This window comes from Dama dama, chromosome 30 (assembly GCF_033118175.1).
Source record: "Dama dama isolate Ldn47 chromosome 30, ASM3311817v1, whole genome shotgun sequence".
Taxonomy (NCBI): domain Eukaryota; kingdom Metazoa; phylum Chordata; class Mammalia; order Artiodactyla; family Cervidae; genus Dama; species Dama dama.
Window position 1 is genome coordinate 73,718,112 of NC_083710.1, and position 12,800 is coordinate 73,730,911.

Below are 12,800 nucleotides of genomic sequence, written 5' to 3' on the forward strand. Positions count from 1 at the left end.
TTTGGAATCACCTTCTCCCTGCATTTAAGAACAAGTAGAAGCAGCTCAGTACTGCAGTTACATACTGGGCAACACAGGCCTGGGAACCAGACTCCCTGGTTTGGGATCCAATTTTTTTCACTTACTAGTTGTGTGACCATAGGTAACTTGCTCAACCTCTCTGCTTCAGTGACTTCATATGTAAAATAAGAAATAATATCTCAAGCAGGAAAACTGGAAATGGGTGCCTACCAAATCAATGAGAAGTCTTCACCTTCCATTTCCATGCACATACATTTTCAAAATCCACAAGTAGAACATGTCTGGAGAGTTGATTGCCCTGCCTGAAGTTAAGAGATGTTTACCTACTTTGCTGTGATTTACGGTAACCACATCCATAATCCCTTCTTTCCTTAAGGGCCACCAAATAGCCGAGAGATACAGCTATACATACTGAATGCACACCATGAAAATAAGCATAGGAGCTCCCAAGTCCTGAGAATCCCTGAGGCTCTTCCATTAAAAAAAAAAAAAAAAGGAAATAACAGAATTTGTGGCAAAGATGAATGTCCATTGAAACAAAAAAAATCGATCACCCAACTGTGATTCAAGCCCAAAGGTCAGTCCCACCTAGTTAGTAGTCCCAGCTACTGGATGGAAACTTTAGTTAAGAACTTCACCTCTCTGGGTCATTTTTTATCTACATTTTTCCTTCCAGCTCAGGGACTCTTCAGTGGTTTCAGGACCATACGACACCTGGGCAGGATCACCTGCATCAAGACTATGCACTGCTTCTCTGAGCTAAAGATCTGGATAAGACCCCAAAGGTTTCAGGGACCCCATGCCCAGAGTGGTCCTAAAAGGTGGAAGCAGAAATACACAATAAAGAAAAGAAAGTGAAATTCGCTCAGTCATGTCTGACTCTTTGCAACCCCATGGACTATACAGTCCTTGGAATTCTATAGGTCAGAATACTGGAGTGGGAAGCCCTTTCCCCTTCCAGGGGATCTTCCCAACCCAGGGATCAAATCCTAGTCTCCTACATTGCAAACAGATTCTTTATCAGTTGAGCCACAAGGGAAGCTGAAGAATATTGCAGTGGGTAGCCTATTCCTTCTCCAGGGGATCTTCCCAACCCAGGAATTGAACTGGGGTCTCCTGCATTGCAGGCAGATTCTTTACCAACTGAGCTATCAGTGAAGCCCCTAGGATAAAGAAAGGGGCTCCAGTCACGGGCTGTGTGTCCCTGGTCAAAGCAAAGTACGTTCAAGAATAGTGTCCCCATTCACAAATAAAAAAATAATCGCATTTGTTACACACATGAAATTTGTCACAACTAGGTATCAGGACATACAGTGAGACACAATCATGGAGGGAGAGAGGGAGGGAGACGTGGTCATAGACTCATGGGAAGAGGAAGCCTGGTGCAGTTGGGACTCAGATGTCACTTAAGGAATATGGGGAAAGTGATGACATTATTGGAAGATGGCAATGGTGCAGAGCACTAATTAGACAAAGGTAGCTGTTCCTAAGCTGTTTGCTTAGGGGAGGGGAAAAAAAAAGTGCAGCTTTAGTTAAGACAGAATTCCTAAGCAGTGCTGGGGAAGTTGGCTAAGGATAGAGCGTGGAGAGTCCAGTCCTTCCCCCGCTGGGCGATGATTCCCCTGGGCAGCCTCCCTGCCTCCTGCTCCCCGCTACTCCCAGGCCATACAAGGCTGGCGGGGCAGAGAGCCTCTTTCTTTATTATAAATATTTCCGCTTCCGCTACACAGGGAGACCCTGCGCCCCGACCAGATAACTCTCCGGGGTCCCCTTTCCGCAGCCTGACGCCAGACAGTAAACCCTTGGACCGAGTGGAGCGGCCCCACCGGCCCCAAGCAGCCATCGGAAAGGGCTCCCTCTCCCTGACGCTATACCAAGTCCCTGAAAGGGATCAACAGCGTCAGGCAGTAGCCCATAGACGGCGAGTTGTAGCACCCCGGGCGGGCTCTCACCAGAAGAACAGGCGGCAGCAGAAGTTCGCGTCCTGCAGCGGGTTGGGCTTCCGCATCTTGCCTGCGGGGGCGTCCGCCGGCTGGGATCGCGCTGCTCTGGCGGCGAAGCTGCTACTGGAGGTGCCGGCGGAGAGGCTGGAGGCTCAGACACAGCGCGGTCCTCTTAGGGAGACAGAACCACCGGCTCTGGGAGTGGGGCGCTGGTGGGACTCCTGGCCCTGACCTCTCGTGGCCGCACGCTCTGCGCCTCAACCGCCTGGAGTCGGAGCAGTGGGGGCAGCAGGACGAAGGGGCGGCCAGGAGGAGGCTGCCAGGAGCCACACGCAGGTGAGAGGCGAGGCCGCAGGCACAGCTGATGGAGGCGGGCAGGGGAACTACGCACAAGGCGCAGGACCCTCAGGCGTCCACAACCGAGCCCTGCCTGCAAACTCTACCAAAGGGCGTGCTCTGAGTGCAGGCACCCAACCAGAGAATGGAGAAGGGAGGGGTCGGCTCTATCAGCCCCATCTGCTCAGAAACTCCCCTCAGCTGTGGTGAAGACCTGGCGAAAGTTGGTAGGAGATAGCAGCCTGCCCTCCAGACACGCTACCCTCATCAGGACCAAACAAGGGCGCTGTGGGAGGTTCTCCAACTGGAATAGAGCAGGACCCTGGGGGGCCTTCCTGGGATAGACCCCACCCCCACCCCAGGCCCTCTGCCTGTTACTTGTTTGTAGAAAAGTTTTAGTCTCTCCGGCCTCCTTTGAGCCACAAAAGGCTGGCTCAGGAATTAGTGTTTGGAAGAATGTGAACATGTAGTAACCAAAAAGTTAATAAATAGGCCATATAGCAGTCACAAAATCTTTAGCTTCTGTCTGAAGGACATAGATGACAGTCTCTGATGGACATTTCTGAGTTGCTCTGCAGATATTAAAACCCCCACCAGATGGAAGAAGGTCAACTGAATCATGGCCTTAAGCAGGCAGCACCCAGACCAGCTGGAACCTAAGGACTGATGATATTAAACCCTGTGATCTTACCCTGTTACCTCACCCTCAACCAATCAGAGAATGGTGTAGGAGTTGATTACGTTGCCTGGACTTTCTCCCTCACCTTGCCTTTAAAAACTCTCCTGAAATTCATCAGGGAGTTTGGGTCTTATAAGGATGAGCTGCCTGTACTTTTACGTGGCCCCTGCAATAAACCTTTCTCTGCTCCAAATGCCAACATTTTCATTTGTTTGGCCTGACTGTAGCTTTGACACAGAAACTTGGGTAGAATATAACCACAGGTTGTAGACAAGCATTTGACCTCACACAGCTGCAGGGTTTAGCACAGATTATGTGTGTAGAGCTGCAAGAGCTAAAGAAAAGTAACAGAGAATTAGAGGAACCTGGATGATTTTGGAAGATGAATGAATGCTGCTCCTGGGGACAGGCTGTTGGCATCTCACATGTTGCATTATGTAGGGATCTCTGTGGGCTTTTTGCTGCCCTCTTAGATTGGGAAAGGGGAACATGGATGAGGGGGTGGGGAGAGAGACTGCCTTATGATTTTCTCATCATGTGCTTCAGGGCCTAGTGGAATGACAGTGACATATGTTACACGACACATGTTATGGGTGTTTCTGGAAAACTTACCTCACTACTTTTGTAACAATGCCCTATTCAAGAAGGTACTACCATTCCTATTTTTATAGGTGAGAAAGATGTGGCTTAAGGACAGTAACTTGTCTAAGTTCTTCAAGTTAGTAAATGACAAATCCTGATTTGAACTCAAGTTCAAGTCCAGTACTGGTAGATGGACAGTATGCATGAAAAGTGCCTAGAATACACTTTTGGAATCACTGTAGAACTGAACAAACAAAATCTTGGACTCCCATTCATGTCTGTAGTCATTTGTGTGACCATCTTACCAGCTCAGCAGTTTCTCCTTCTACCGTAAATAAAGAAAGATTAAAGTTTGTGGTGCTTATAGCAATATCATTTTGTTATTTGATAATTTCCCATGTATCTTGGCTAACACAGTGTTGTTAATAATGGCTTTTAGCTTCAGTTATGCAAGATGAGTAAGTTCTGCAGAACTAGTAAACAGCAGTGTGGCTACAGTTGGCAATATTCTATGTGTATGTTTTATTTTTTAAGAGACTAGATCTTGAAGATTCTCAACATAAAAAAAGAAAATAAGGAAAATGGTTAAAGTGTGAAGTGATGGCTATGTTGATTGACTTGGCTGTGGTATTTCACAATGTATATATGTGTCTTAAGTCATTAGGTTGTACATATTAAATATATACATTTTTGATTGTCAATGATACCTCAATAAAGCTGGAGGGGAAATTATTTTAAGGAAAGCCTAATGTATTCAAACATTTTAAATAAGACCAAATATAAGAATAGCAGAATGTTGATAATTTTCTATTGATGGGCATGATGGATATTTATTATACTACTTTCTTGATATTTCATGCATGTTTAAATTTTTTTTTTTGCAAAAAATAAGACAATTAGAATTGAAATCTGTAATTTTTCAGTAACATACTTTCTGATGTTAGCTCTTTATCAGATAATGTAATCTGCTGCTGCTGCTGCTGCTTCTAAGTCGCTTCAGTTGTGTCTGACTCTGCACGACCCTATAGACGGCAGCCCACCAGGCTACCCCCATCCCTGGGATTCTCCAGGCAAGAGTACTAGAGTGGGTTGCCATTATCTTCTCCATATTGTTATGTACAACCTCACCCAATTAACAGTTCTTTTTAAAATTCCCTACATTTTCTAGTCTTGTATGCACTCAGCTGCTAGTTCTACTTCAAAGATGAAGAAATTGGTTGCTGAAGTTGGAAGTCTAGTGACTTTCCTTGTCAGATTGCCCCAGACTATTCCTTCCAGTCCTCATAACTATCTCACGGCCATAATTAGTGTCTCCAAACTGCCAAATACATTCAGTCCCTTCAGCCTCTGTCTTTTTTGCTTTTAACCAAGATCTTTTGAAACTTCCTACATTCTTTTCTGAACATTAACTAATAGGACATTTAGAAGAAATATTGAGATCCATTGTTGAATTGTACAGAGAAATCTGGATGTGGAGCCAGAGGACCAGAGCTCTAGATGCTTCACATATTACCTAATGTTTCTCAGGTCTACAATGGGAAACCCCTACTCTTCTGGTGGTAAAGAACCTACCTGCCAATGCAGGAGACAAGAGACTTGGGTTTGATCCCTGGGTTGGAAAGATCCCCTGGAGTAGGCAGTGGCACGCCACTCTAGTATTCTTGCCTGGAGAATCACATGGACAGAGGAGTCTGATGGGCTATAGTCCATGGTGCTGCAGCGAGTCAGACATAAGTGAAGCAACAGCACACATGCCTGCATTCACCAACCTTCCCTCCATCCCTTCCAGCCAGAGGACCAGGTTCATCTGAAAATCTGGAAAACCTACAGCCCGAAATATCAGTTACTCCTAAGAGGAATGGACCCCCCCTTGGTGATGCCAATTACCATCTTCCCAGAAGCTTCAGGGGTTCACTCCATGGGACCATCACACTTGAGTGAAGGGGCCCCTGAGCCCCAACCTCCAGAGAAACAGCTGGGGCAATGGACATCCTTGACTACTCCTGTGAACCTCTCTCTGACCGGAAGCTTCTCTTCAAAAACCAACAAAATTGTGTCCCCAAAGAGTAAATGATTAACAGCAGGAATTGTTGCACTCAGAAGGGAGCTATTGACCTTGGCCTAGTGACACATACAACACTGTCACCATAAATTTTAAAAAAAGATGACAGCCACCCAGATGACAGTGACCAAGAAGACCAGCCCGGATTTCTAGCTGTGACACAGGTCTGCTGCCTCCCTGGCTGGGATGGTCCTGGGGGACCGAGTTGCCCTGGATTACCTGTTTGCTGCCTGGGGAGGGGTCTGTGTACCAGGCAGCATGTGGAGCTATTTTCATGAGGATGCATGTAGCCTCATTGAAGGAGGCACAGGTGGACCACTGGGAGAGCCACTCGGCTGCAGACACCAAACCACCTGATCTGGGGAACAATCTGGTGCCAGGGTGTGGGGGCCACCCAAGTGTCACTGGGTTTTTGCCTTTTCTGGGCCTCTTCATGACCCTCAGAATCTAGAAAGCTCCAGATGGTGGTTGCTCAGGGAAAGAGCAGTTAGGGCCGAGGTCCAGGGACACACCAGATGCGTCCACAGGTGGCAGGAGAAGTCCTGCTCCTCCCCAGGGCCTGATGACCCCACATTCAGCAGGAAGCAGCTGCAAGAGCTGGACCTGCACCCTCAGGGCCCTCATGATGAGGAGCAGGACGAGGACAGAGGAAGGATGTATCACCACAAAACCCATCAATAGTTCCCAGGGAGAAAGCACAGAATCTGGGTCATAAAGTAAAAGTCCAACCTTTTTTTTTCTTTTTCTTTGTTCTGAGATGAGTTTCACTTGCTCACAGGACATCTTGTGCAGAGGTCTCGAACCCAGGCCTTCAGACCAGAGTCCTTGGTGTGAAATGGCTGTGCTGACACCTCAGCTCAGAGGGCCATGTCCAGAGACGCTGCACCTGGCACTGATCTGCAATTGCAGCTGTATAGCTGAGTTCACTCCTCAAGAACTCTGACTACTCCCAGTTGACAGGAACCACATACAGCAGCCTGGCTGGTTGTAGGGAGAGCATATCCTCTAGAGCTTGACCTCTCACCCCTCCATGCTTTGATTAAAGACTTTACTTCTGAAGCCAAATATTTACCCATCTATCAGTACATGAGTGACACTTGACTGAAGTCACCTATTAGGGTCTGACTCAGGATTGTAGGTAATAGAACAGAAAGAAATCAAAACCTCTTCTGCCCAATAATGGTGTGCAATTCTCCTAAAAACCTAGAGAAGGGAGAAGCACTGGGCTAGCAAAGAGAATTATTTCTTAATATGAGTGTGGTCTGCATTGTTCTCTTGAAAAGTGATATTTACTCTTGGAAACTTGAGCCTCCCTTCCTGATAGAAGCCAGGTGAGGTTTATAGACCTTCCTGTTCTGTTAGGTCAAGGAATTAAAGAAGCTGACACTCAGCAATCTCTCAGAAGTGGGATTCTTGGAGGAAATCCATTGTTCTGGAGACCCAGGCTCACACTAGACCCAGGAGCCAACAGCATCAGAGCATTTTCTCCTTCAGATGCCATACCCTACTGAACTGAGCCCCAGGAAACACCCCTGTCATGCCACTGAGTGATTTAGACTCAAAATTTGGTGACTGGACACGGGAGTTGAGTTGATTCAGGAGATGAGACCTCCATGGCAATGAGATTTTCCTAAGGGTGGGTCTCCTAAAAGAGGTTGGTAGCAATTCATGTGAAAAGAGTGGAAGGAGTGACCTCAGTTAAAAACCAGGCACCAGAGGAGTGGTGTTGGTCTCTGGGGAGCTCTCAAAAGGGGACCTTTTGGCAAAAGTTTCAATTATTTAAGAGATTTCCCTTCTAGAATGTGGGAAAGGACAAGTTGTCAAATCCTTGAACTATTTCTCTTCTGCACTGAAATATGCTTTTGGTTTACTGTAGCTCTTGAGTTAACTAAGTGAGAGCATCTCTGCCCAGCGCAGGGCTGCAGTTCCAGGGAGGCTGACAAGACAGGATGATGAGATGGGGAAGGGGGACAGTCTCCCCACTTCTACTCACTGACCTACTGGGGAGAGAGCGTCATCCTGCCAAGTGGACCGTGACTCAAAAACTCAGGTCCTGAGAGCAGTCCTGGGAAGGGGACAGAGCAGGAGGTGAGGGGAGAATTCCCCACAGTATCAGCGAGCTCTCCTTCCTGTACAGTCAGGAACACCAGGGAGAATGAAATCTGCTGTCTTGTCACTACATCAACCACTTGAGACATAAGTGGCCTAAAACAGTCGTCACTTATTAGTATATTTGTGAGGGGGGCTTCCCAGATGGTGTTAGTGGTAAAGAACATGCCTGTCAGTGCAGGAGATGAAATAGACCTGAGCTTGATCCTTGGGTCAAAAGATCCCCTGGAGGAGGGCATGGCAACCCTCTGGAGTGGGTTGCCTGGAGAACTCCATGGATAGAGGAGACTGGCCAGCAGGCTACAATCCATGGGTCACAAAGAGTCGGACAGAAATGAAGCGATTGAGCACAACACAGCACAAAGCATTCTACTGCAAAAAAGACCAAAAAAAAAAAAAAAAAACCACCAGCTTTCCCTTCCTCTTATCTATTTTGTATCTTATCAGAATCAGTATAAACTCCAGGATTTAAAAAAAACTTTATTGTTTCAAAATGTAGAGTTTAAAAACCCTCAGTCCTCTTGTTGTTACATACAACACTTCTAACGTGATATAAAATCAAACTGATCATATGGATCACAGTCTTGTCTAAATCAATGAACCTCAATAAAGCAAGAGAGTTCCAGAAAAACATCTACTTCTGCTTTACTGACTATGCCAAAGCCTTTGACTGTGTGGATCTACAACAAACTGTGGAAAATTCTTAAAGAGATGGGAATACCAGACCACCTGACCTGCCTCCTGAGAAATCTGTATGCAGGTCAAGAAGCAATGGTTAGAACCAGACATGGAAGAACAGACTGGTTTCAAATTGGGAAAGGAGTACATCAAGGCTGTATATTGGCACCCTGCTTATTTAACTTATAAGCAGAGTACATCATGTGAAACTCTGGAATGGATGAAGCACAAGCTGGAATCAAGATTGCCAGGAGAAATATCAATAACCTCAGAAATGCAGATGATACCACCCTTATGGTAGAAAGCAAAGAGGAAATAAAGAGCCTCTTGATGAAAGTGAAAGAGGAGAGTGAAAAAGTTGGCTTAAAGCTCAACATTCAGAAAACAAAGATCATGTCATCTGGTCCCATCACTTCATGGCAAATAGATGGGGAAACATGGAAAGAGTGAGAAACTTTATTTTTGAAGCTCCAAAATCACTGCAGATGGTGACTGCAGTCATGAAATTAAAAGACACTTGCTCCTTGGAAGAAAAGCTATGACCAACCTAGACAGCATATTAAAAAGCAGAGACATTACTTTGCCAACAAAGGTCCATCTAGTCAAAGCTATGGTTTTTCCAGTAGTCATGTATGGATGTGAGAGTTGGACTATAAATGAAGGTGAGAGCTGAAGAATTGATGCTTTTGAACTGTGGTGTTGGAGAAAACTCTTGAGAGTCCCTTGGACTGCAAGGAGATCCAACCAGTCCATCCTAAAGGAAATCAGTCCTGAATACTCACTGGAAAGACTCATGCTGAAGTTGAAACTTCAATACTTTGGCCACCTGATGTGAAGAACTGACTCATTGGGAAAAACCCCTATGATGGGAAAGATTGAAGATGGGAGGAGCAGGGGACAACAGAGGATGAGATGTTTGGATGGCATCACTGACTTGATGGACCTGAGTTTGAGTAAATTCAGGGAGTTTGTGATGGACAGGGAGGTCTGGTGTGCTGCAGTCCATGGGGTCACAAAGAGTCAGACACGACTGAGCAACTGAACTGAATGTGATATAAACTCCATCTCAGAGGCTCATTTTCTGTCTAGGCAGTCTGCAATATTTAATTTAAAAAATATCTTTAATGTAATTTCCTCCAAATTTAAACATGAATAGTTTTCAGAAAAAATCACTGGTTTGGAATACCCAAAGCTTCCACCTTTTGGGATGGGTAAATATGAGCATGGTTGCTGAGTGAAAGAGTGAATTTAGTCAGAACCATCCAATATCAGGGCTTCTCTTGTGGCTCAGCTGGTAAAGAATCTACCTGCAATGCAGGAGATGTGGGTTCAATCCCTGGGTTTTGGAGGATCCCCTGGAGAAGGGAAAAGCTATACACACAATCCCAATTTTACTCTTAAGGCAAGTAATCTGGGCCAGGTGTGTAGACAGAAGTCTCATAGGGCTGGGGCATGTTATTCCTTCCAGTAATGTTATTTTTTAGTTCTAAATTCAAAAAAAAAATATGTTTTACCCACTTCTCAACACACATTGCCATTTTAGTTTTGGGAAAAAAAGTTTTCTTAGACCATTAGATTTAGAAAAGCTCAGTTAATCCACATTCTCTGTTTTTAAAGGAAAATTAATAGCTTTTAATAATAGCTTTTGCACATAAAGTGAAAGTCACTCAGTCATGGTCACTCTTTGCAACCCCTGGAATGCTCCAGGCCAGAATACTGGAGTGGGTAGTCTTTCCCTTCCCAAACCAGGGATCGAATCCAGGTCTCCCACATTGCAGGCAGATTGCTTACCAGCTGAGCCACCAGGGCTCACCTAAGCCCTTTACATATAAAACCTAGTGCCCCATTTGTACTACCCTCTCAAGCACTACCCTCTTTGTTAATGGTTCGGTTCAGCCATTGGTTGATCAGCCATGTCCTATCTGTGACCCCATGGATTGCAGCACACTAGGCCTCCCTGTCCATGACCAACTCCCAGAGTTTACTCAAACTCATGTCCATTGAGTCGGTGATGCCATCCAACCATCTCATCCTCTGTTGTCCCCTGCTCCTCCCATCTTCAATCTTTCCCAGCATCAGAGTCTTTTCAAATGAGTCTGTTCTTTGCATCAGGTGGCCAAAGTATTGAAGTTTCAGCTTCAGCATAAGTCCTTCCAATGAATATTCAGGACTGATTTCCTTTAGGATGGACTGGTTGGATCTCCTTGCAGTCCAAGGGACTCTCAAGAGTCTTCTCCAACACCACAGTTCAAAAGCATCAATTCTTTGGTTTTCAGCTTTCTTTATGGTCCAACTCTCACATCCATACATGACTACTGGAAAAACCATAGCTTTGACTAGATGGACCTTTGTTGGCAAAGTAATGTCTCTGCTTTTTAACACACTGTCTAAGTTGGTCAAAACTTTTCTTCCAAGGAGTAAGTGTCTTTAAATTTAATGGCTGCAGTCACCATCTGCAGTGATTTTGGAGCCCCCAAAAATAAAGTCAGTCACTGTTTCCACTGTTTCCCCGTCTGTTTGCCATGAAGTGATGGGACTGGATGCCATGATCTTAGTTTTCTGAATGTTGAGCTTTAAGCCAACTTTTTCACTCTCCTCTTTCACTTTCATCAAGAGGCTCTTTAGTTCTTCACTTTCTGCCATAAGGGTGGTGTCACCTGCATATCTGAGGTTATTGATATTTCTCCCGGCAATCTTGATTCCAGCTTGTGCTTCACCCAACCGAGCATTTCTCATGATATACTCTGCATATAAGTTAAATAATCAGGGTGACAATATACAGCCTTGATGTCCTCCTTTTCCTATTTGGAACCAGTCTGTTGTTCCATGTCCAGTTCTAACTGTTGCTTCCTGACCTGCATACAGGTTTCTCAAGAGGCCAGTCAGGTGGTCTGGTATTTCCATCTCTTTCAGAATTTTCCACAGTTTATTGTGATCCACACAGTCAAAGGCTTTGGCATAGGCAATAAAGCAGAAGTTGATGTTTTTCTGGAACTCTCTTGCTTTTTTGATGATCCAGAGGGTTTGGAGGATCCCCTGGAGAAGGGAAAAGCAACTTGATCTCTGGTTCCTCTGCCTTTTCTAAATCCAACTTGAACATCTAGAAGTTCACAGTTCACATACTGTTGAAGCCTGGCTTGGAGAATTTGAGTATGACACTGTTAGCATGTGAGTTAATGGTCACCATGATATTTATGTTTAAAATGAGACCATACAAGCTTTCAGAAGGCCCTATTATACATTATCAATATTTTTAATAGTGTAAAACAAGTTTTAACCAAGGTTTGTGGTTATAAAACTCTGAAGAGTTTTAAAGTGGCCTGTTGTGTTTTCAGGTATATTCTTCAACATTTGGACCATGGTACTGATTCAAGAATAGAATCATATAAATCAATGCACAGTATTGACTTTAGACTTGAAAACACAAGCTCCTCTAACTATTTCTCACTTTTTTATGACTGAAGTGGGAGGTGCACAGGGTTGAGCTGCACACTAAAAAATCAAAAGAGTTTTCCCCACAGTACATCCTCATCACCTACCTCTGGAGCTGTGACCCTTGCTGTGGGGACATGGTGATGTGCTGTCCAGACCTCCCTTTGAGGACTTGTTGTCCAGTTGCTGGATGTGCTGTCAGTGGGCAGTCTTCAGCCACCAGGTCCTCTGGGGATAGCTTCTATGCAATGACCCATCCAGGTGGAAGCATAAAAACCTGGCCAGCGGACTTGTCAGGACAACCCTGAAGGACTCTCTTCACTCCATACCCCCATGGGGTCAGCTACCATCATCTGAACAGTGTTCCAGCTTGATTTCCCCTCTGCCCTACCCTGTTTCTTCTCTCCTGATTCTATAAGTGTTGATCCTAAGGGAACCCCTGATAAACATTCCAGAACTAAACTCCATCTGAATCTGTATCCCAGAGAACCATTCTGCAACATGTATCAAAAAAAAAAAAAAAATCAGTACTCGGGGAGGATTTTTACTTGAACTTTACTGATTATACACATACTTTTAACACTTTTAAATTTTCCCAAATAAAATACAAGTGGTGCAAACAGGAACTTTGTATGTAAACATGGTTACCTTTAGTTTAAAATCCTCAATTGAATGTTGTCTGACTAATTCAAATGTTGAAATTGTTATATGTTAGTAACAAAAGAAAACTATTATTTTGAACCATATTAAACTGTTATTATATAGGTGAAAAAAAGCTTTAAAGTTAGTGGTTACCCATGGTTTAGTCTAATAGAAAAAAATCCATTAGCATTTGAAATTTAGAGAATATTACCCTTATGAATAACTCATGGGTAAAATATATAAATAATGAATTCAATTAGATATTAGGAAATACTTAATGGTATGGTTATTGATCAGTGCTAGTATCCAAACTTGT